Here is a 26,202-nt window from a genome sequence, read left to right on the forward strand (position 1 = left end):
AGTATTTATTCTAATCACAGTAGCACCTAGCAACATCATTTTAAGATGAGTTAAGCACTCTGTAAACACTTGATCCAAGTCAGTCCCAACTCTAATGCAGTCAGGGACATTCACAGTTATTGTTATTGAAAATCTTGTCTATTGTGCTAGGATCATCACTTCAAGGGAGAAGTTCCCAAGAACAATTTACACATGTGGCTTATGCCTTCCTCCTAAGTAGTGTGTGTGGCTGAGTCCATTCCCAGTGCAGCTAACCTAGCCAAATTTTTGATAGCTCTTGCTTGTTCTTTAGGTTCAGTTGGTGAATGAAAGCTGTTACATCGTAGTTTGTTCCACATTTTCTGCTTAGAAAGGTATGGGGGGAGAGGGCAATAAAAGATGCTTCTGCTAGGGAGTTGTACATTTTTAGCTTGTCCCTTAGAGAATTTTAGCAAGACTTTAGCCATAACCAGTGAAACTTTCCAAACACCTGTCAGCAGATATGGTTCTGACGCCCCATCAGATTTCTACAGACACTGTCATTTCATGTGTTGCCACTGTGAATACTCATTTTGCAAGGAGAGTGCTTAAGGATTCAAATGTTTTAGAACTAGCCAGGTCATGAAAGCCATCAGTGAACTGTTTAAAAGCCACCTCGTATTGAAGACTCAAGAGCAAGGAGAGAGTGGATTTTTGCATGGTGTACAATTCTTCACTTTATAAAAACAGTAGGACAGCTGTTATGAACATGAACAAGCACTAGTCAGCACTGATTGTCAGCAGAAAGGGAACTTTAAGTACTGAATAAAACTTAACTATGCCCAAAAAAGGGGCACTATATTACTGTAGTGATCACTATAGTCATTTCTTCCAAACTTATAGACTGCGTAAGCAACTTGTAGGAAAAAGCCACCCCAACCCAGGTGTCACATAAGAGAGAGAGAGAGTGTGCGTGTGTTTTCAATTCAAACTTCAACAGTTGCAGTGCCACATTACTAAATTCATGCTGAATCAATGTCTTAATTTAAGAATTGGTGCTAATGTTCAAGACAGCTGGATATTGTTCTTGATTCCGTTACCATACTAAGTTCTCCACATCTCCATTTCCACCCCCCACCCCATAAACCTCCTGCACTGAAAGGGAATAAAGATTAGCGTGTGCTGATTTGAGGGGAAAAAGTCCAAGAATTTCCTTTCTGACCCTCTCTCAAAAGGAGTTTGCACGCTCTCACATCAGTTCTGAACCACCCTCTGACCACACAGACCTTCTTGCAATTGCTTCCACCACACACACAGGTGTTGACCAGGATAAATTGCAAATTTCCTGTTTAAAAAAAAAAAAAAAAGAGCTGTTTTGGTCAATCATGAATTTCAGGGTAAGAAATTAAGAAGGACTAGACAAATAAATGGAAACCTCTGTACTGTTAACAGGTCTGTTTTCCAGCTCTTGACACATCTCTTTGTTCAGCTGTCTGTGTTGGAGAAGTGAGTGGCAGTGACAGAGTACCTGAGCACAGATCTGACACCGGTGTAATAGAACACACAAAGCAACCACCAGTGATTTTACTGCTTGATTGTTATCAAAGTGGCTGGAACACAGAAATCTAAATCCCTGCTGTTATGTGCTAGAAACACACTATCAGAAAAAAAGATGTTTCACGTCAAATTGGGAAGGTGGCTAATCATTTGGGGAGAATAACAAAATTATTTTAAGGGGATGCCATCAAAGCATGAAACCTACAGTGGCAGTTGGCTCCCTCTGATTTTGGATATCCTAGAAATACAGTTCTGAGTTCTCTGACACCCCTAATTTTCCCCTCCTTAAAAGGACAGCTTAGCAAATTAAAGTTAAGGTGTAACAACCACTCAGATTTTGTCACCAATACTTCTCAACATCCTTTTTCCTAACACTTAAGTGCTGCCTGTTGGAGTTTAGAAAATGTATTACCCTAGCTGTTTCTTTAATATGAGACCCTTGAGGCACAAGTTACACTGAATGACACAGTGAATACTGAAACTCCCTGCCTGGGCCTCAGCAGGGACCTTCCCTGTACTCTCCCCTCACTCTGTCAGGGTGTCCTTGGGAAGGAGCTGCTCCATTCCAGTAGCCCCACACAGTATCATGGAGTAAATACGGGGGAGGAGAGCATGGGGCTCATCTCCTGCCTGACCTGAGTTTCCCTCTCGTCCACCACAATCAAGCAACAGACCCTCAAGGTTTTTTTCAAATACAAGTTTAATAAAGTGAGAAGTCCTGTTCAAGCAGCACCAAACAACTACAGTGTCTCCAGAAAAACACGTAATTTTTTGTACAACAAGACAAATGAAGTCTGGCTTCCCACAGATTACCTGCTCATGTGTGACGCTTTTCCTGCTGCGGTGGTGGGATTTTCCCCCTCCCCTGGTTCCCCAATGTCTAACACCAGATGAGCTCATTCTGCAGCCTCACTTTACTCAACTGAATTAATATTTTCATGAAATCTTACGCATTCTAAGATTGACAGTCTCCTGTCAAACCGTGCTGAAATTGGTCAATGAACTCAAAAACTACTAAAAGAGCAGGACTGCAAATTCTCATTTCTTTAGGAAACCCGGCTAGCTAGCCACACTTTAAAAAGCACTTTCCCATTCTTTTATGCCAGAACATTAGATGTTAAAGCACCTGAGACTATTCAAACCTGTATTAGCCTGACAGATTGCAATTCAGTGCATAGCTTCTTATGCAACCTACAGGTAGTCCTTTCATTTTCCTTACTTCATCAAAACTAATAATTCATTTCTTTCTTGTCCATTAGATTTGCAGAGTTTAAATGCAAGTAACTTTTCTACCTTCATAAATAATGCCGGCATCAATAAAAATCCAGATTAATTTGCAAGCCTTTTATCACACCTGTAATACAAATAATAAGACATAACAAACATCGCTGGTCTGAGCTAATATTTCAAAGCTATTGCAACATATTTAACTGCTAGAGCTGGACTATTCTTTTCTGATGTGACTTTTTCAAACTGCAATAACTCATTCTTGATTGAGTCTCTTATGCACAAAATTATGTGGGCTTCTTTGTTACTAGAGAAATGACAACCTAAAATTCATGGTGTTTGCTGGAGTTTAGTGGCAATAAAATAACATCAAATACTAGAATTTTAAGAAGAACATGGCTCTCAACATAAAAACCTCAAAATAGTTTGAAAAAAGGTTGTTATTTTGTGAATTATACAAGTAGAGGTAATTTTCAGAGGAAGCAGAAAATATTCTCCTTCCAAAATGACATTGTAACCGGAGATGAATTGGGAGGGGGGGAAGAAAAAGAGCAGTTACCAATTACTAACTATTCTTTTGTGGCCAACCCTAGTTTGTAAACAGACCTGAAAAAACAAGAAAAGCTTTGGTTTCATCTATGTGGTACGGACATGAGGAGTATGGTACAGCTTGCCTTGCATCTACAGTAATATTCAGGAAACAGCCCCTTTGGGTTTCCCAGAATATCAGCTGAAAGAGGAAGCTGGAACAAGGATGAGGTCAGGAAGATAAATCTGAGAAGAATGGGCCTTTAGCTAGAGAATTCTAGCAACCCAACAGAGGGTGTCCAAAGGTGCTGTATTGACAGGCAAGGTCCAGGCCGATTTGGGGATGCTGACTGCTGGCCCTACTCCTCCTCTGCAGATTTTCAAGTCAGAGGGCTGAGGGAAGGGAGTTCAGCAGCTCAATCCCTTCTCTGCCTAAGAATAAACAGAATTTTAAAGATGCTTTTTAGTCTAGGCATAGATGGAGAAAAGACCCACACTTAACCCTAATAATATAACGAAAATTTTAGTTTTCAGCTGAGTTCTTCAGGAGCAGGCAAAGCTACTCAGGGCCTGACCCAGAGCTTGAGAAGTCAACGGGGCCCAGACTTGTAAGCCAGAGATACAAAAATTGAGTGTTGGAGGGTGGGGAATCTTTCCAAAGACATTTATAAGCAGCGAATCAGGTTTGTAGTAAGTATCTGAACAAAGAGTTGGCAGTGTTACCCTTAATAATGAAGGGGCTTCCTGCAGAAAATGGACAGATTTACATTGAATTTCACATTAGCTTTTTCTTCTGTCAATTCTTAAATACACTCTCTCATTTAAATTATTTTTAAGCCATCAGATCAAATCAGCTGGTGGGTCATGTTTACTGCTAATATGTCTAAAACCTATCAAGGTATGTTTAAGTTATAGATACCTGCTGAAAGGATCTGATGGTCACAGGAAAATGATTAGTCCTCCTATGATATCTTACAAGGCAGAACTGAAAACAGAATTTATGTACTGTAAAAAAAACCCATAATCAAAAGAGATGACGTGGTATGTGAGTGTACACGACAACTTTCTAAGATTCTGCTTCTTGGACTATTCATCCAGCTGGTTATCTTTATGGTTTTAAAAGGCGTGAATAGCTGAAAAATCTGGGTTTTTTTCCAGGCAAGGCTGGCCAGTTTCTTTCTACTTGCTGAAGGGCTACTGCATACAAGATGGATGGTGAATTTCCAGTTACAGAGCAGGAAAGCATTACTTCTGTGCCTTGTGCTAGGCACAGGAGAGAACAATCACTAGAGTACAGATGCTAGGAAATTCGCGGCTTCCCAGGGTTTTAACAAGCAAGACCACTTATCCTACTTTCACCATACTGATCCTCAGGTTTCCCCTGATGAGGATTTCCCTTGACTTGAAATCTCCTGAACCTTGGCTATTTCCCTCGATCCTTTCCCTGAGGGATCTGTTTTGCTTTTGCTTTCATTGACACTGTGATCTCCTTCCTGCCGCATTTCCCAGCTGCACAGAGAGAAACCACCGCCCCTTTTGAGCACTGAAAATAGATCTTCAACAGAAATGACTCTCCTAGAAATTAATTGATGTGCTTATAGTTTGAAGAATAGTACAATAAAGGTCCGTATTGTAGTAGCAATACCAGGGACACAGATTATCTGAAGCCTGAGGAACACTTTCTAAATCTTACTGATTTAGCAAAGTGACTTGCTCATGAAGAAGAAAATAATTAAAATTCCAGGGAGCCGCACCGGTATCTAGAATGCTTTAAAGAAGGAGAGAGAAATAAAATGAAGAAAATGAACAAATAACCAGGTCTGTAAACCAGGAACTTAATTATAAAACCACGCTTGCTACTTATATATCAAAGACTGCCTATGACATAGGGAAACGGCCATGAAGACACAGAGAACAGTGAATGTATCTGCCAGTAGACACCTCAGCCGCTGCATCAACTCCTGAAGTTGCGCAGGGAACGAGCTGTCTGTTAGCCACTAGCCAAGAAGGCAGGACTCATGGCACACCAACAGATATGGTCAGCCAAATACGTCCCTCTATTTCTCTCCAGTTTTGGACATCAGGCCAAAATTTTGTCCTGCTTCTCTGCATGGTAAAACAGGGAGAGGGCTCCAGCCCAGTGTATTTGTTTTTCAGCCCATAGTTCATGGACCGATGGTGGCTCATAAAACAACAGAAGGTGATCTGTGAAATGCTTGCTAAATCAACCCCTGCTCCAAATGCACATTCTCATACACAGAAGCAAAGAAAATAGCAAAAACAGGGACAAAGATGAGAGAACATTCAACTTCTGCTTAACGTTTTTTTAGTTAAAAGCAAGTGTTGTGGCAAAACTGCAAACGTAGCTGTTTTACAGAAGGTAAGCTAGTCTCTAGATTTTTTTTAAAAAAAGGCAAAGAAACAAAACGATGCATAAAGTACAAGACATAGTGTTTCCCTTAAAGGATGTCTTGTAGGCCGTTGGACTTCAGGTCTGTCAAGTCTCAGACAAACTGTTTTCTTTCCAGAAAAACAGTAAAGGAGACGTTCTAGAATTAGCCTTCTCTAAAATTTTGCATTACCCTGCACTGCTGCACTTGCATTTCCCTGTTTGCGGTACATGGAAATACAGACTTTGCTCTTGCAAAATTGCCATTGAAACCCACAGATGTTATTCTCAGTGAATTCAGAATCTGGACTTAAGAAAATTAATTATTGTACAATGTAAAAGTATGAATTAAGCATTGATTGAAACGGACAGATTGTTTTTCTCCCTCAGCTTAGTCCTTAAAAGACCAGTTGTTCCAATTCATTTCCTAACAGGCAGGTATCCAGATCACAAACAAAACCCTATCACAGTTAACACTGGCATCCTCACTGATAATCTCAACAGAGATCCAGAAGACTAAAGCAAGTTTGCAGGCCATCCAAAAGACAGTCAGAGATCCTTCCAGAACATGGAAGGTGCATATCCAAGGGAAAAAGCAGAATACTTATTATTCATGCCTGCGTGTTCCATACACCTCCAAAAGTTTCAGGTTCCTAAGCACCATCCAGGGCCTTTAGTTGGGGGGCCACATGAATTAGCAACTACAAAGATGGGGTTTAGAACTTTTCTTGTACTCTGTGGAAGGGATTTTGGCCATGCGTCTATCCTTCAATTGCTCCATCTCTGAAAGGAGACATTTGTACTTGACGAGCTCTAAGATCCCTGGATGAAGAGCCATTTGAAAGCAAGGTGTTATTGTTTTCAAGAAAGAAAAATAAAAGAAGTTCAATTTTTTCATTGATTTCTGGTAGGATACTTGTCTATTCCTAGCTAACTTTCCTAGCTTATATTTACTTACTGTTAATAAGCAAACAACGTATGGCAAACACAGGGAAAAAAGCTGGGAAAACTCACAGAACTCAAAGCACAGGTTAACAGGAGCATTGGTTCTGTACAGCCCGGAAAAAAAATATTTTTTTTTCTGGTTTCTTACAAAGTAGCACAAGAAAAGATTCTGAAAATGGAGAGTGAGCTATATCCTGAGCTATATAATTAAATAATATGAGACATAAATATCAGGTTATATATTCAAAAACAACAGAAAGATTGAAACAGTAGTTTCAAAAAACACTGTGCTCTTGGAGGAAGAATTTTCACGGGGTAGCATAAGACTGGAGTTTGAAACACTGCAAATCCTTTAGGTCTATATGAAGAAGATGAAGCTACAAGCCCAGCAGCGGGTCCACTGTAAGAAGATGAGACCTTCAAAGTGCCTCTCCGTGTGCCTCTTAGGAGCTTAGCTGCTGCTGTTTCCTTTTTCTAGGCCTCTGCTCATCAGCGCAGTGAGAAGGCAGCATGTGGAAGAGCTGAATGCAACTCACACTCAGCATTGTGTTTCAAAGTTGCTATAGTTTCACACCACTGGAAGTCAACAAAAATGTTTTTTTTTTCACTTGTGCTCTGTCCATGCCCTTCCTCCATGGCAACACGGTGGAGCAGCTGACTTTCTGACACAGCAGCCCATCTTTGAAAAATCAATCACATCATGCTCAGAGGATCAGCATTACTTTGATATTATTTACCTTGACTTCTTTGTTCATTATGTTCATGAAAGTGCTGTTCTAGCACTTCACTTGTTCTTAAGCTCCTTTCAAGGGAGCTATGTTAATTTCAGTATGGGAAATTTCCCCTTCTATAAGCCTATGGGTCTACAAGTCTGTCTACATTTTCTATTTTCTACAGATAAAACACTCTTTCCTGTACCTCCAAACATGGGCAGTGATGGGGAGAGAAAGCAAAGCATTAAACAGACTTATTACATTCACTGTTATGCATATTAACTTCCCTAAATATTCAACTTCATTGCTGCAATGATTTCCTTTTGAATGAATATCATTCAACCATATATATGTATATTTAGGGAAGATACATAGAAAACGTTAGGTGAACAATTCTTCTAGTTCTGTTTTTTTTTCAGTGGCCACTTTCATCTGATGTATTTTCTTTATTTTCAAAATTTGTCATATTTGTAAAAGAAAAAATGGGGTAGTTTGGGGTTTTTTTTGTGGAGTGGGTTGCATTTTTTCCTTTATTTTGTTAAAAATGGATGTATCAAGACACTGTAATATTGAGCATGCTTGCAGCTTTCAAAGTGCCAGACTCTGCGTATGCTGAGTGCTTAATTTTTTTAGCACTATATTAGTTGCCTTCTTTTGCCAGGTCATGTCCTGGCAGGACATCCTTTATAAACAGAAATAATCCTGCACAGAAGTCTGTAACAATGCCAGAAAATATGCCTGCAAAATAACTTGTCATTCTCTTTAAATAAAGAAAAATACACTACACGGCCTTAGAATTATTCCTAATTTAATACCAGCAACTGAAATTATGACCAGCTTCAGTGACAGGTATCTGCCTACAATCTTCTTCTGTGTAGGATGTAATAAAGAAAAATAATAAATATAATAAATACAATTACCTTCTCCATTCGGGAGTTTGGGAACTACAGGTTTGAAAAATACAGTTTATCATTCTCTTAGAGGAAGAATGTAAGACTTAGTCTTTCACTGCTCCCTTGAAAAACAAATTCCTCTTGCTGGCGTCCCTCTCCCATTTGAGGCATTCTGCCCAATGGGTTACTAAACCCCATTTAGGCAGGGAAGCCCCTAGACCTTGTCTCTCTCCTCTTAGTCCTCCCTGAGTTTCCAGGAAAACAGGAGGTCAGCCCAGGGCCTCCCATGAGACGGGTGACTCCAACAGCCCAGGTGGCTCTCTAGCTTTTTAAAAATAATATTTGAGGAAGAGAGCACACTTATCTACACCATTTTTGTCACATCCGCATGAGAGAGGAGTGGTGGTGACAGTTTGGAGGACTAGATTTTCATTTAGTCCTCCGCTAAAGCCATTCTCGCCACATTGCTGGCCTTTTCAGGCAAATAAATGGGAATTATTTATGTTATATATTCCTTCTACAGCTTTGCCTTGTAGTAAAGACATCTTTAAACTTGGAGCATCTTTTTTCTAGACCTGTCCACTGCTGGGCAGAAGTACCACACTCCAAGTACAGGAGCGATTCCTCAAGATGAAAATGGTGTTTCCCTGATGCCTAAGTGTGCCTGCCACTCAAGAGGAAAAATATCTGCTATTAATCATAGTCTTTGATTTACAAGTGCAGGGACCTTCTCTCTAATGGATCAGAATTTACACATTAGTGTTTTCCCCAAAAAAAGAAAAGTAGCTTAAAATGCTGAACACAAATATAACAAAAGAGTTTTCTACTTGTACTTTATAACAATACTGTACCTTTTGTTGAAGTCAGCTATACTGAATCATGAAGTAATACAGAATTCAAAAGTACATGAAGTACACCAAATCAAGCCTTCTAATCTGTGGAGTTCTTTACCTGAAACATCAAATGTCTTTGCAAGATGCTTATTTGCTTTTTCTTCCACACTGTTACGCAGCCTTTCAAGGGATTTATTTGTCAAAGCCTTTTTCAGACAAAGATTTCATTCTGTGATGATAGAAAAGGTACACACTGGCCTCAAATTCCTATTGCACTAGTTATTCGGCTTGGTATCCTGAGCTTACACAAGGAACTTAATTCCAAGCATAAGTAGTTTGGTCAATGCTGAAAAACTACATCCATCTAGGAAGGAGAAGTCCCTTTCTGAGAAAGGCAGGCTTTGTATCTGGTAGCAAGAAATTCAGGTACCTATACTGGTGATGCACACTGTCTTACAATGGCACCTCAGTGCCAGCAAGAGAAAATATTTAAGTGTTCCCATAAAAAAACCAAACCAAACCAAAACAAACACAACAAACCACAACACCAAGCCAAACACATCATACTCCAGTTTTACCTGTAGCACACTGCACAGTATGAGATCACTACATGCTTTGTCAAAGAGTACTTTTGCTTTTGTACTGAAGAGTACTGCCTTTCAAATATGATGAAGTCTTATCTCCATGCTGTGGAACAGGAAAAAAAGTAAGAGTTGAATAACCCTCTCAGAAATTTCAACTGCTTCAATCAAGATATACCTAACCACTTTCCCTTTCTAGTCCAAAAATGTTGTATCCTGTCTTTTGCAAATGCATTTGTCAGAGCCTCTGCTTCTTATTCTTATGCAATAGATAGCACTTACCAAAAACCTACCATCATGCCTATCCTGAAACCTGGAATTCAAACTGCAGCAAATATAGCAAACTGATTGCATTAGTCCATCTATGAAGATAGATATCTGCTCTCTGTGCTGTTAATATTCAGGTGCTTGGACAGAAACAACATTTTCCAGATTGTGGCTATTACTTTTTGTAACCACTACACTATTTTATTTGCCTCCTAGAAGCCAAACACATGGTCATTTTCCATTTCCAACAAGACCTTTATGCCTAGCTAAATTGAGGCTGACTTCTGTTCATTGTATAGCATGCATCTAAGCAACAAATACTCAGGATGGAGGCATGTCAAAACAGAAAATTTTCCTTTGTCTGCCTTTAATTGCTTGTAGTCTCAGAACCTGAAGCAACTTTGGTATCTACCCTGAAATAGCAGCACATGTTCTCCTTAACCCAGTCATCAATAGAAAGAACACCCTCGCACACCTTCCTCGCCCTCTCAAGACATTTCTAATGAGGCTGGACAAAGCATTTCCCTTGAAAGCTGTTCGTGAGTAGTAAATTGCAGCAGTGACAGGACAGAACTGTTGTGGAATTTATACGTCAGAGCTCTTGAGACAAAGAGCTACTACTCACTGCCTTTTGTGTTATACTGGAAACAGTTGGCAAAGACAATTAGAAAGTGCTATTTTTAAAATCCTGCCAGGGTAAGTAGATGCAAAAAAGACTGATAGGTCAAGCAGCATTGATACCATTATTTCAACTCTTGCTATGGTCATTAGGACACCTACCAGCCCTATGGATGAAATGGAGATTGGCAGAAGCTGAGAGAGTGCAAATTTATTACTGTAGCAAGCAGGAGATCATAACATTCATTAGCTTACTGAGATTTCATCAAGTAAAGGTCAGGTATCATGACCAAGGACAGAATGGAAAGTCATCTACAGATTCCCATTTGACTGGTAAAATGATAACCTGGTCCTTAAGTAAGTAGGTTGTATCTTTAGAGGGGACAGGTTGAACTAAATGCACTTTGCATGTGAAAAGAGAAATTAAGTTGACCGAAGACTTTAAAACCAGTTATACTTGGATAGCAGAGGTTTTAGAGAAGTAGCAAACTGAACTTGCTGCTTTTATGTCTGCTAACATTTTCCTCAACTAAATACCTAGATCATAGGTCTGTAAAATGCTTCATAAAAGAAGGGACAAATCACAGCTTCTGTCTCTCTGGATGTTACTGTAAATAACATCAGCAGCAGGCAGGGACTGTCTCATAATCATTTTGTTCATTACATTAGCAAGGTCATCCACATTACTGTTTCCTGCCCTGTTTTTGTGGCAAAATTATATTCAGCTATACTATTAAGCTATCCTATTAAGCTAAATCAAAGGTGGGAATGTTAAATGTAATCCTAAAGGAAAATACTAATATAATCCTCCACAAGGGATTAGCGCACTGCTTTAAATTACCCAAATTCTTAGCAGTTATTAGCCAGTTAATCCATACTTTGCTGGGTATGTAAACTATGTGTAATGCATGTGTCTTATTTGGATCTTCTTCCCACACTTCTTGAAAACGTTACTAGAAAGACACTGATTTTGAAATGTGACAATTTTCTTTTACTTCTGAGCAGTAAATACAATGTAACACAACACAGAGGGTTGCCCAATGGTTTGCTACCGGTCAAGAATCGTGAATGGTTACTTATCTGTTCTGTGGGAAATCCAAATGAACATCAGCAAATATATTTTCCTTTTTTTTTTTTTTTTTTTTTTTTTTTGTAGAGCCAAGAGTCAGAATTTTATCCCATTGAGTCTGGGAAAGGAAGTTTGCCTAAACAGCGTGATTCATTGGACCAAATGGAAGTCCAGGCCCCCCATGCTGCAGTTCTACAGGGTAGGAGAACAGACCAGATCTACCTATCTAGCAATAAGCAGATATTGTTTAAAGCCAAACTGTCCCTCTTGGAATGTAGGTTCAGATTCTGTATAGCAATGTATATTCTATTAATAGTTCACTGCTGTGGGTCATTTCATAACATTATGAAAAGTCAAATCTCTTACAGAATTTCTGCCTAAAATTCTCAGAAAAATCTCCCCCATCTCTTAACACACCTTGATCTACAAAATTATAGAATGCCTATGACAGAAATACACAACCAAAAGAATGCAGACCATTTCTCTTAGAACATTTCTTGGTTCACTTCTCTTCATTTACTAAGGAAATTTAAACCTTTCAAAATGCATGCTTCTACAAACATTTCAAATGCCTATTTTGTAATAGAAAAACAAACTTTACATGTGGGCTCCTTGATAAGTTACACAACCTTCCGATTACTACTATTTTGATTTAATTACTCCTATTTATGCTGCAAACCACCAACAGTGAAAATTATGAATTACATATTTGATTATAAAATTCAGAATTGGCGTCTGCTCAAGCTAAATTTTTTTTTTTTGTTCAAATTCAAGCACACAAGCTAACAATTTATTTGTGTATTCAGGTTAGTTAACAAAAAAAAAAAAGGCACCAAAACAACCCCCCCCCAAACGCAACCACCCTCCTCCCTTGAATTCTGAAATGATTGCCAAGCAATCAACCCAGATTCTAGCAATAAATCATCCATGTGTGCCATGTTCCTGTCACTACACAGGCAGCAGTTGAAACAGGCACCATACAAAGAATTTTCTCAGATTGATTTTTTTTAGCCTGGGTTTTCTTCAGAATAAAAGGCAATATCATACTGAAAGTTTATTTGTAATATTATATAAAGCCTTGCACTTTAACCTTGGAACTCTGGATTTCTCATGTGATCTACGTCATTGTAGATACATTGCAAACTACTGAAAACAAAATCAAAACCTCCATGTGTTTCCAGGACAACTCAAATTCTTGAAAAAGACACTGTTGGCCTTACTAGCACATGGCCTTGCTAACAACAATTACTGCTAAATTAATTATTCCACAGGCATCCAATATTTTCTGCCATCTCTAACACATATTTACACTTTAATGCACTGCTACTGGTGATTTCATCAAATGCAAATATCATTTAACTGTCCTACTAACACCCGCTGCTGAAATATGCTTCCATGGTCAGCACTAGAACAAAATTGTAAGTGGTGTATTAATATTTGGTCAATATCTTAAGTGGGTATATCACTGAAACAAAAATCCACCAAATTAGGATTAAATTGAATCAACTCATTCATTTTTAATGTCATTTCACAAATTTTAGCACATAAAGAGACGAAAAAAAGAGTAACATTTCTTAAGGGTGAACAAGTGAAAAACCTAAACTGCTGCTCCATCACACTGATCTTTGCTCCTTGGCATGTGATTTAGTTCCATTGGAAGTGAAGCACAGAGCAAAGGAACCGACAAGCATCAGGAGCCAGGCCTTACTCGGTTACAAACTTGCTTGGACCACCAATAGTTGTGTGACTGGTCAAGACGCATATTTTGTTTCTTCTTAAGTAAAATAGAGAGTTGGTCCTTTCCTGAGCGCTCCACTTTCATTGGGGGGAGGAAAAATAAATACAATCACAATAACATTAAAAGATTGTTATGGTCACAAAGTGAGACACACAAGTCATGAATGATGGAATCCAAAAAAATGCCATACAAGCTCAACTCTGGGTATTACTATACCACCTTCAATTAAACACTTATGCACTGTTTTTCCACTAGGTTTCTCCTCTTGGTAGTACACAGAATCTGTTAGTCGTGTGTGAAACAGCTACTTAAAATGTTGGTCTTGGCACATTTCTTCCCTTGCCTTGTTTACTGCACAGTTTTCTGAATGAGAAAAGGTTTTCCAGTATTATGCCCTCAGTTTCTTAAGTGCTTTGGGATCTCTTGTATTAGGGTTGCTATCTCTGAAAAAAATAAGTTTCAGTCCAGCCTGACATTAACTGTAGGCTCTTAATAATACAGGTTCTGAAACTATTATGTAATTATTTAGCTAGGGATGTATTTTGCTTCAAATAACATGTCAAACATCTTAAGTAGGCTGAATGACACCTAAACATTATTTTCTTGTACACATGCAGTAAGAATTAGTCTTACTGCTTTGTACTGTGGGTTATAACAGCTTTGTCGCCTTCTTGGTTTCACTCTTTTTTTTTTTTCCTTTCTACACAGAGGCTTTAAAACATACGTTCTGACTAGATGCTAAACTGGCTATGTTGCATACTTCTCTGCACTTAAATAATATTCTATTTTAATAGGACTATTCTAAAGCACATCTCTCAGGACTTAAATAATCTGAACAGAAAAAATGTGAGACTTTGCTGAGTATCTTCTCCCTCGTAAGTGTCAAATACAACATACTGTGTTGCTGGGGTGGAAGAGGGGAAGGCTGAGGAGGAAAATAATTATTCTGTGCAGCTTGGAAGGCTGCTACTTGCTATAGCTAAGGATTTTTTGGTCTGATAAGAAAAGTTGATGAGCCTTGTACTCACAGATAGTTTTGTGAGACATGCTGTACCCTGTGGCTTTTATAGCTGTATAACCTTCTACTATCTGTAGAGTTGAGGTGTTGCCCTTCATCGTCCATGCAAAATATGCTCATAAGCAAGAACAGAGTTGCCTGCATAGAAAGCCTGTTTCCCTTGGTAATTCAGTAGGGCCGTATGACATTCCAGAAAGCTAGGAAAGAGAAAGGACTGCAAACATGCAATGCATCTGGGGGACCAGTGAAGAAGATGAGGAACAGACAGCAAAAGAAAGAAGGATGAACTGGCTAATACTGTGTTGCACCCCTAAAAGATCAAGAGATTGTAGGCTATTTCAATGGGTCACACAGGAGAAGCTCCTCTCACTCACAAACATACACAGAGGACTCTGCATTTGAAGCTCTAGTTTTGCTAGGCAAAAACACCAAGGAACAGATTATCTTCCATCTGTTCCTATCAACATCTTAAAAACCAAATCTTGAGTTCGTATTTCCTTCACATGCTAGAAATGTGACAGTGAAGGTCTGCACAGCCTACATGTAGAACACATACGCTTTCTTAATAAGATTTTTTCCTCTATCACATGTAAGGAGGATCCCAAGGTTGGAAACGGGTAAGCTGAGCTTACCCTCTCTCAGGAGAGGATCATATTATGTAATTTTGATCTTTACTATCATGAAGTAAAACATCAGCACTGTCCTGATGCTTCTGCATGGCCTAAATCCTGATCTTGTCCATTCACATCCAAAGTCCCAATGACTTAGGCCGCTCACAAATCTGAGCTAGAATGACCCACCTCAGCCAAAAGATGGCATTAAAAAAAAAGTAATTCTGAAGAGAACTGGTCTTCAAACAGCCAAATTAGCACCTTCATAAGTTGAAAGGCAAGAAGGACAATATCACTGAACCCTCAGGATCATATGCTTCCGCTGGACAAAAACCTTTGTATCAATGGTATTCTAACTCCAAATATCTAAGAAACAGCCGTAGAGAAGATGGGTTGGGAAAAGACAGGTAGGTTACAGGTTACCCAACTGCGGCAGAGTGGGAAGACAGACTCCGCTTTCCGTCATTCTGAGTGAGGGGGACGAGGATGACTTTGCAATCTATCCTGAAGATTTCCTCTTTCCCCATCCTGAAGTGGGCTACCACAGTCCCAGACCTGCTGTAACCTCTGTGAAGCTGGCACAAGGAAGGAGAAGAAGAAATGCACAAGAAAGACTCCTTGGGAGTTAAAGAATTTGTGATTGTGAATTCTTTACCCCCAAGGAGCTTCTGCCTCTTGAGGGAATGCAGTTACATACTTTATCACCTGGCAGTCTTCAGGATCAGTTGGGAGTCAGGCAAGCAGAGCTGGCATGCACTGGACAGGAAAGCTAATTAGATTCAGTTTCCACATAACAAAGGTTACAGATGAGAAAGTTCCAGTATCGAGTATTGTCAAGGCAGTCACCTCAGAAGCTCCTTAAAGCTGACCCTCTGCAGCAAGTCAGCTGTAGTGAACTTGTTCGCTGCCACTTTGAGCTATTAATGTGATTTTCCGTCCTTGGCAGTTGGATAGAGTCTTTTTCAGAGCTGGCCTTTTAACAACGCTTCTGTATTCACTCCATGCTGTCTCCTCTCGTTAGCTGACAGAATCACCTGCAGATGATATATCCTTGTATTACGCTTTTATGCCAGATGTGCCTGTTATTCTGACCTGTTATATGACAGTTATTTATGCTTAATGTATAGTTTTAAGTTGTGCCTTTTATTTGTAAATCCACAGACACCTGTGGCTGTCACTTTCCTGTCAAATTATCAGGATGTTTTCTTTGAAAACCAAAGAAACTTGAGCTTGACTAAGATAGTTGGGAGGGAAGGATTACTTAAAACAAAACAAAACAAAGCCAACAATAAAAACCCACAACACACATAAACAGCAAAAGTTGCAAACAGCCAGTGGAACTCCTCCCCTGCCCCCCCAAAAAAAAAAAAAAAAAAGAAATTAATGATGAACCTAGGTAGTTTTATGATTTAGTTAGCCTTGAGCTTGCTCCATAAATATAAGTGGTTCTTCACACAGGTCCATACTATCCATACTACTCACAGCCTGCCATTCCCAGCTTGCTTGCCTCCACACCTATGATTCTGCTTCACATTTTCTTACTGATAGATGCTCCAACCAAAATAATTCAGCAACAAAAGCAAGTTTTACTTAGCAACAGTTTCCAGGCAAGATCTGACATCCAAACCCACTGCAGAAGCACTTCTTTGCCTTACACAAAGAAACACCAAAACCTGTTAAAGACACTTAATGCAAAACCTATTTAAAATACAGCAATCTCTCTCCACCCTAACAACTGTAGCTCTCATGGAGAAAATATTTACTGGTAAAACAAGCAGGAAAGTAAATTTGCATCACAGCAGGAAAGAGATTACACATTTAATGGCTAGGGTCTGCCAGACAACCTGGGAAAAATACAGCTATATGAGGAAGCTGCATCTTAGACAGGAAGATTTCAGCTAAGCCTGGAAGAGGTGGGCCCTTGATATTAAAAAGTTCCCAGAGGATCTTAAACTACTTGAGTGTTTCCCAGACTCCACATATAAACATAAGGAGAAATGTTCAAAGTAGCAATATTAAAGGAGGAGGGAAAAACAAAACTCAAGAGAGCACTGATGAAGAGAGCTAGAGGGGAAAATGATGAATTCAAGACCAAAGGGCTGGCAAGACTAACAAAAGGTTTTTTACATAGTAATAAGGGGCAGGCATAGGGGAAAAAGGGCTTTTTTTTTTTTTACCCTTTTGTATTTTTTTGTCTTCTGTTCAAACTAACTTAAACATCTCAAGCTCCAGCAATATAATACTAAAGCATATATGATGAAAGATATAATCATTGTGTACAAATATAGACAAGTGAAACTGACTGAATACCAAACAAAACATTTTGTGATTATTTTTAATAACAGTTGTGACAATAGAAAAATCTCACTGTAATGACTATAGCAGAGCACATGCAAGAATAAGGATCTCCTTACACCACTGTTTATGATTCAAGTAGCATTGAAAGACAAGCCTTCAGGTATGAGGAGGGCCACTTCATCCAGGGCCAGACAGCCAGCTGCAGGACCTCACTTGTTTACACCAGTAACTTTGGCACAGATGAAAAAAAGCGTTTAGGATTACACACAGACCTAGGCAGCACCAGAGACCCATCATCATACCTCAAAGGCTTGATCAGAGGTGCGTAACATGAGCAGGTAGACCACTAAGAATTCACCAAACAGAAACGGGTCAGTAAAATAGCATAAACAAACAAAAAACCCCACTGTGTTCCTGAGGAAGCCAAACTGACCTATAACTTGTGTGGAGCTCAGCAGAAGACAACAGAAAAAGTGCAGATCCTGCCTGACTCTTTATACTGCACAAAGGATGAGCTAGCATTGCACAAATCCTTGATAATCCGAAGAGCTTTCTATCAGTGCCCACCATCTCAGTACATGCTGGGGGATGGGTGTAAGGCACGCTATCTTGATTAGATATTTCTGTACACATTAGCTTCTGCGGCACATTAGATGCCATTCAGGAGCAGATCTTCCAACTGGATTTAACCCAAAAGGAATGCAATTCAACATGAACCAAACTGTGGTAGGGTAGGGAAGATAAGACGATCCACATCAAAAGTGCACTGCTGCTTCATACTGAGATTAGTATGCCCACAGCAACCATGAGGATCCATCTGGGGCTTATATCCCCCATAGAAATGATCTGATTTTGAAGGAGACAATACCTCCAACTTCTAAAAAGGTTTTGCTTTACTAGCGCCGAATGTCTTTTACAAACATTGAACCATTTCTATCAAACAATGGATTTTTAGGATCTAATGTATAGAACAGAAACCATCATGGAACAGGGTGTTTGGAACATACACAAGCACCATCATGTTGTACCAACTACCACATTTCCTCATCAGACACACTGCTTACACAAGAGAAAGGAACCCAGCGCTGCAAGCACACAATGCTGTAGTGAATTTGCTGTCTCATTTCCCCATATGCACGTTAAACCTTTGCCTTCCCGCTGATGCAGTTGATGTTATTTCTTCAGCACATACAATTACCAAATCCATTATATTCATAACATGTTTAAATAAAATCATATGAATATCTAGATTCTCAGTGTTTCCAAACTTGGAGCCCTTATTTGAGATCAGAGTTTTTACCCGTTGTTAAAAATGACATAACAACCTCAATTATCAAGTTATTACTGCAACTTGTTGTTAATTTTTTACTGTTCTTTCTGTTATACTTCCAACAAACTACCTTACTACCATCTTTTTCTAAGCAGATGATAACATTTTTAGTTCAGATGAATACAAAAAGGAAACTACTTAACATGTTTTGTTGCAGAAAGGGTAGATTTTTAGGGCCTCTGAATATTTGAACATGATTACTACAGCATGAGCTGAGAGAAACTACAGTGAAATTTGTGACAGAGGGGCGGAGACTGAATACAAGTCATATTATACCTGTCCCTACAGGATTCTATAGGATTTATTTTAAATCTTTCCAGAATTTTGCTGGAGAAAAAAGAGAACATAAAATACAGCTTTCTTTTAATTTCAAATTCTGGCTTTTTTTTTTTCAATTTAGAGCATAACCTGATTTATTTATTTATTTACTTTTACAACACTATAAGGAAGGATTGTTTTCTTTGGCAATCTCCAATTATATGCTTTATAAGAGTTCTTCACTGTAGTATTTGAAATTCACCATCATTCAAGACAAAATATCAGATTCATTTAATCACTGATACAATTAAATAGGCAGTTCTTCTGTCTCCAGTTATTCTTTAATGAGATAATCCTACACCATAGGTATTCATCAAAGAGAACAAGAAATTTAGAAAAAGATATTTTGGTATAACGCACAGATGAAAATGATAAACCTATATTAGTTTATATCTTCTACCTGCCACAGTAACTGTGGCCAACCTATGAAAAAAATTGCTACTTTAAATTTGGCTGCCATGGTAACATGAAATGGCCCACAGATGCTATTAATCCTAGGGATAACAATGGGTGGCAATGAGCCATACTAAGCAGGTTTATTTTCTTTGTGGTTTTGCTAAGGGATTTAGGAAGAAATAGAATAATCAGTACTGAAGATGATAGCAGAACAGGGACTTTGAAAAATGAGTTAAAACAGAAGACCTAAGCATCTTTGTTCATATGGCTATACTGAACGGCACTGATCACTGAAACGGTGAGGCAGAAGCCTGCTTGCTTTTGATGGATGGTAAGAAGTTGAGATTACGGTTGTTTCCCTTGCTGCTAAAGTACAGTAGGAAACAGTTTTCTGAATCAGTAAGTCTGGTTTCAAGCGTGCTTTTACTTCCCATCAGGATAAAATGAGACCTTTCGTAACTCTTCCGTCTTTTCTTTTACCCCTTAAACTTTTAAAAAAAGAACAGGTTGATTTATATACACTCTGACCCCATACCAGGGAACCCAACCACATGTCCAGATATTTGAGATGAGAGTTATCCTTTTTCAGAACAACAGACCATCCAGATGAAAAGGTCTCTGGAAAACATCCAGTCCAACCTTATTCTCAAAGCAGAGCTAACTTCGGAGTCATACCAAGTTTCTCAGAGCTTCATCCAGTCAAGTTTTCAATACCTCCAGGAATGGAGGTTCAACAGCCTCCTTGGACATTTGCTGCAGTATTAGACCTCTCTCACTGAATTTCCGCCCCCATTCTCCTCTTGTTTTCCATTAGAATTTCCCTTTTTGCAGTTTATGACTGTTGTCCCTCGTCCTCTCACTGAGCCCTGCAAAGGGGAGCCTGATGTCATCTTCTCTCCAATGCTCCTTGGGTACTTGAAGATAGCAATTGCAGCTTGTCTGAAGTCTTTCGTCTCCGAGGTGAAGAAATCCAATATCAGGCCCTTGAGGGCACTGACGGGCCTTACTGACCCTACCCCAGAATCCTCTGATCATGGGGGCCCGAAGACCCCATTTCAGCTCTGCCAGGGGCCATTAGTCCCCACCTCAGCAATATCGTAGGTATCTCCAGGCCTACTTCCTGGAAAAACCTCAGATCCTCACTGCAGCCTTGTCTCCAGCCCTGTCCTTGGATCTGTCTCCGCTTGCTCCTATTGATCCCTCTGGGTGGCCCCTGGCCCTGGTTCACCTCTTTACCATGCCTGAGCTGTCAATGGATCCTATTATGAGCACCCAGCTCTGCCTGTCCCTCTCAGACCCTGTGGTGCTCATCAATGAGGCACCATAACTAGAGTTGGGGTCCCCTCCACTCTCTACATGGCCCCTCTCAGAGTAGCCCCACTCTGGCTACTTCCTAGACCCCTTAGCTTCAAACAAAATCCTCAGTACATACAATCTTGTGGGTGGACATAACCCCTGAATCAGATAGAGTGTGTGCTGTACTCAATGGTCTTCCTCATTCCTAAAGCAAGGTACAATTACTACAACTAGAACTGTCTGATGGATGTTACAGGAGAGGTCTCTCACATACATGCACGCTCTGGTCTTGCAAAGCTTTTCCAAACAGTTTTCATCACAACACTAAGTTCACATATTTCCTTCCACCACACTGACATTTTCAGATTAGAAAAAAACCCACACATGAACAAAGAGGTTTACTTCCCCTTCATGTGACAGGAAGAAGCTGAATTTATTTTCTGTTACTCCGTTACTAAAATTAGAGAATTTCCACCAAGTTCACACAAGCAGTTGCTGACCAGTGACAATCTAAGATATTTTATTGACCTAAGCAAAAATTTAAGAAAATGTTCAAGATAACTATTCTTATTTTGGACTGTGTTCATATTACGTAAAAAAAGAGGTTTCTTCATAAGAAAATTACTGCAAGATGTGTATTATCCAGCATCAAGTGAAAGTACAGTCATTAGAAGTCAAGACTTGTAAGTAGCATGCTGTGCTTTTAAAGCTAGAGATATTATAGGCTGCAGGAAACAAAATTTATACCTTTTGCTCTAATTATATTACAGAGTAACAGAAACGTTTACCTCAAAATTTGTAGGATGAGCTGAAGCACTTGCTAGTGGACCCTAGTAATTGCCCCCTGAGGCCCAGGGACAGAGCTCAAGTCTCTGGCTAAGGGTTTCAGGTCTGCTGATTCCTGACCAAGAGAGCTGCTATTTTCCAGGCATGTGACCATCCTGGGATGCTTTCCAGTCAGGCCTTAAGGATCATTGTCACACTCCATACTTCTACACTTTAATTTCCTGCTGAATGAACACTTTGTTAGAAACTATTCAACCTACTATTCCACTCGTTGTACCTTTAATGTGCAATCCACAGAGAACCTCCTTATCTTGAAGTCCCTGGCTGAGTAAAGCATCTTTCATTGTTTTTTTCTTTGCTTATCTACAAATAAAGTTAAATTGTCTTGTGTCCCACAGGTATGACAGCTGAACAATACAAATATATGCAGCAGTATCACAGAATCACAGAATCTTAGTGGTTGGAAGGGACCTCTGAGATCATCGAGTCCAACCACAAAAAAAAAAAAAAAAAAAAAAGCACCCACCTACTAAACTCCACACCCACAACCCCACACACAACACCCCACCACAGACAATAATCTTGGGCACTAGAGTATGCCCTGAAGAGACATGTCTACACGTTTCTTAAATACCTCCAGGGATGGTGACTCCACCACCTCCCTGGGCAGGCTGTTCCAGTGCCTGACCACTCTTTCAGTAAAGTAATTCTTCCTAATATCTCATCTAAATCTCCCTTGCCACAGCTTGATACCATTTCCTCTGTTCCTGTCATTATTCCCTTGGGAGAAGAGGCCAACCCCTGCCTCTCTACGGTTTCCTTTCAGGTAGTTGTAGAGGGCAATGAGGTCTCCCCTCAGCCTCCTCTTCTCCAAACTAAACATGCCCAGCTCCCTCAGCCTCTCCTCATAGGACTTGTTCTCCAGACCCCTCACCAGCTTGGTGGCTCTCCTCTGGACATGCTCCAGCACTTCAGTGCCTTTCCTGTAGTGAGGGGCCCAAAACTGAACACAGTACTCGAGGTGAGGCCTCACCAGTGCTGAGTACAGAGGCACGATCACTTCCCTACTCCTGCTGGCCACGCTATTCCTGATACAAGCCAGGATGCTGTTGGCCTTCTTGGCCACCTGGGCACACTGCTGGCTCATGTTAAGCCGGCTGTCCACTAACACTCCCAGGTCCTTTTCTGCCGGGCAGCTTTCGAGCCACTCTTCCCCAAGCCTGTAGCGTTGCCCGGGGTTGTTGTGACCAAAATGCAGGACTTGGTCTTATTAAACCTCATCCCATTGGCCTTGGCCCATTGATCCAACCTGTCTAGATCCCTCTGTAAAGCCTTCCAACCCTCAAGCAGATCAATAATTCATAGAGATATACAAAAATATATATCAAGATATATCAAGAGATATACAAAAAGAGGAATAATTACAAATCAATTCTTTATTCTTGTCCTGTAGATGACTGATGTATAAGGTAGGTATAAGATACTTCACAGTCACTAACTAGGTCTAAGATGCTTCCAAAGTGTAATATGCCAGGATTACTAGAGAACTACGCAGAGTTGGCATATGTCATTGAGTAAATAAGATCATACATATCAATATCTTTGTATATAAGGTTAATGGTGCACTAGAAAAGGATAATTCTCACTTTGCAATGAATTATGTAAGGCCCTGGAACAGATATCCTTTAAAGAAGGCGTGAATGTGAAAAAAAAAAAAAAAAAAGCCATTCCCAAACAGATACATTTGTACAGAAGTCCTATTGAAGCAATTAAAAACATTCTGCTGTTTGGAAAAGGATATTCTAATGTTAATGCTTTGGAATAGTGAACAGCTATATGTATGAAAAAACCAAACATTATTCTAACCCTGGTACATAAACCACAGAAATGAAACTTCAAAAAGTTGGCATAAGAAATAAAAAAAAAATCTCTAGGCTATATTTTAACTTTCTATTAAACAGCAGGATTGATTAACTTTCTTTGAAAAAATTATGTTCTACAATTTCAATGTGAATAAGAATTTGTAGGGGGCAGTTGGAATTAAAAGATTTAACAAAAGTTTTTAATACAGAGAATTGTTTTGCAAATGGACTGTATTAACAGAAGGTTTCAAAAAGGTTAATTGTTATCAAAAAGTGATAATTAGGCATTTATCACAGTTCAGTTTACTTATAGAAATTTGTCTGTATTCAGGATTATTAAAAAAAAAAAAAAAAACCACTCAAGATAAAAGGGTGCTTGCTAGCATGCAAGTTTGCAGGAGAAAATTTATCATTCAAGCCTTCTAAAGAATTAATGGAAGATGAATTTCCACTACCTTCATATTGCTTAATCTACAGATGACTTCAAATGGCAGGACGTGGGGTTTTTTTTTAATATATATTTTTGCCTCCCTTGAATCAAAGCATTTCTTTGACTCTGAAACAAAACGAAGCAAAAAATAAAGCAGTAGGCAGTAGCAGCTTCCTCTTCACCCTCAGTACCCATGCTGAATAGAAAGAGTACTAAATTAGGAGAAAATTAAGCAGTTTGAACCAGAAACGTCAGAACAACCGGTACTGTAGTCTGTCATATAAGAGGGATTACGGAATTTTCTTCAGAGGTGGAAAACAGTAGTTCAAATCTGCTTATAGAAGAGGGCACTGAACTTTAGTATTCCTCACTATCCCTTATTATATCATAAAACGTGATCTTTTGGTGAAGCCTTCTTTCCTAATTTAAACTATTTGATAAGTGTAATCTAAATTAATAGGTAGTTTTGTGATATCTGAAGCCCATGATTTTCTACTGACAAGACTGTTAGCTGAAAGCAGTTCCAGCCTTGAACTACAATATTAATATATAAGCATACAGTAAGAAAAAAATAAATATCAAATTTGTAGGGATATCTTACTCTTTTATCATAAGGTTTTGTAAGGTTGTTTCTTTTCTTTCTTTTATAACCAACAGCTCAAATCATTGGAGCTGGCGCTACATGTATCATACTCCTGCCTGAAGTTGAATTTTTGGGATAAGGGAGTTTTGGGGTGTTTTTTTACCTTGAGGGGGATCGGGGTTGTTTTTTAAAGGAGTCAGACACTTTAGGAAGAAAATCAGAAGAAACCAGTTTCAATTCTTTCAGGAAGGATAAAATATTCTCTAACTTAAAAACCTCTCATGTTTCCTTTAAAGCCAACTGAAGGATGAGCAGAAGAAAGGAGCGTGCCCCCAATGTTGGAAACATGTAATTTTATCTGTTCAATTTTGGCAAGTTAAATGGCTTTCAAAACTCTGAGGTCATATGTAGTCTGCAGACAACATGAAAAAAACAACTCATTGTCAGAAGCCATCAACAGCGTTAGACAAGCTCCAGCTCTACGGGGAAGCTGTAGGCTGACCTTCTTGTACACATTGCTATCCTGCAGTGCAGTGAGCAGAACTGCAAGGGATGAGCAGGATTTTCCCTATAACCTTCACAGATTGAGAAAGAGGTATGGGAACATGAATACCATCCTATATTCTTGACTAGCCTGCCACTTCTGAACCCCCACAAGGCACAGAAAAAGAGGATGCTTTAATTTAATAGTAAGCGGGAGGGATGGCAAAGCAGACAGATGGAGAAAAAGAAGACATGTTGGTGTCAAAGCCAGCTCTGCCTAGCCAAGGAGACAAAGTATGGTACAGGTGGCTGGGTAAGGAGCCAGCTGGGTGAGACACAGAAGGTGGGATTAATTTCACCCAGCTTTAGACATCCATCTGTAGATTACTCACCCCTCTTTCAGAGGCAGGTGATAGCATGCTATTCCATTGATATATTTTAGATGCCATTTGTGGGCTATCTGTTGCATCCTAGTCATTGATTTCTTTCTTTTGACTACACAAAGTATAGTCCACTACAGTGCTACTAGTTCAGATATAAATGTCCACATTGCAAACACGTACATGTAGTCATATAGTCCTTCCTAAGCCTTTTGATAAGACTGGGTAGAGAGCTAAGAGTTAAAAATTAGGATTCCTACTCAGCAGAAGATGACCGGGACTGGGAACTTAGGGCAATAAGAACAGGTTTGTTTGGGAGAGTCTCTGTTTTTATTTTTTTTTATTGCTTGGCCTGAAATCAAATTATTTTTTCGGGGTACTGAAAGTCAGTGACAGCTACATTGTGAACATGAAACGTTATTTAGTGGTAATATCACTCAAAATGCATCTTCAAGCTGGCAGTCAAAGTTAGAAGTACTTTTGATGTAATCTTCCTCTGTTTCAGGCCCTTATCTGTAAGATGAGAGTGCAGTACTTCTTCATCTCAGCCTGCAGGGATGTGGAGCTGCTTTGTTCATGTTTGTGGCCAGTAAATTTCTGGGGAAGTTTCCAAAACAGAGTTTGAACAGGCTGTGATAAGTCACTGATCTATTTTTCAGATAGCAGTAGCCATCATCAAATAAATGGTCTCCAGTGTGAACAATGAATAAAAAAAATTCCAGTGGGGGAAAAAAAATAGTAAATGATCATATTAATAAAGCTTACCATAACATGTATGGGAAAATACTTTCTTTTCTTCTGAATAAGTTTTCAGCACCTCTCTCCCTCTCCTTTTTTGGGGCCTAAACTATTCATTGAAAATCTGAACAAGCTCAGCGTCTATAGAACTCTTTTCCAATAAATTTACTATCTAATAGAAAAAGTTTCATACAATTATAACAATTCAAGTTATAAGAGTGTGCCATTAAGCCCTCTAAACAAGAATACAGATAAGAGGACTTTATTGATAGCCAGCTGGATTAAGTAGTCGGATTCCTCCGCTTTCCCAATTGCCTTGATGTTGGGTATTTTGTTCCTAGATTTCTTGTCAAATCC

The sequence above is a fragment of the Chroicocephalus ridibundus genome, chromosome 1 (assembly GCF_963924245.1).
Source record: "Chroicocephalus ridibundus chromosome 1, bChrRid1.1, whole genome shotgun sequence".
NCBI classification, from domain to species: Eukaryota; Metazoa; Chordata; class Aves; order Charadriiformes; family Laridae; genus Chroicocephalus; species Chroicocephalus ridibundus.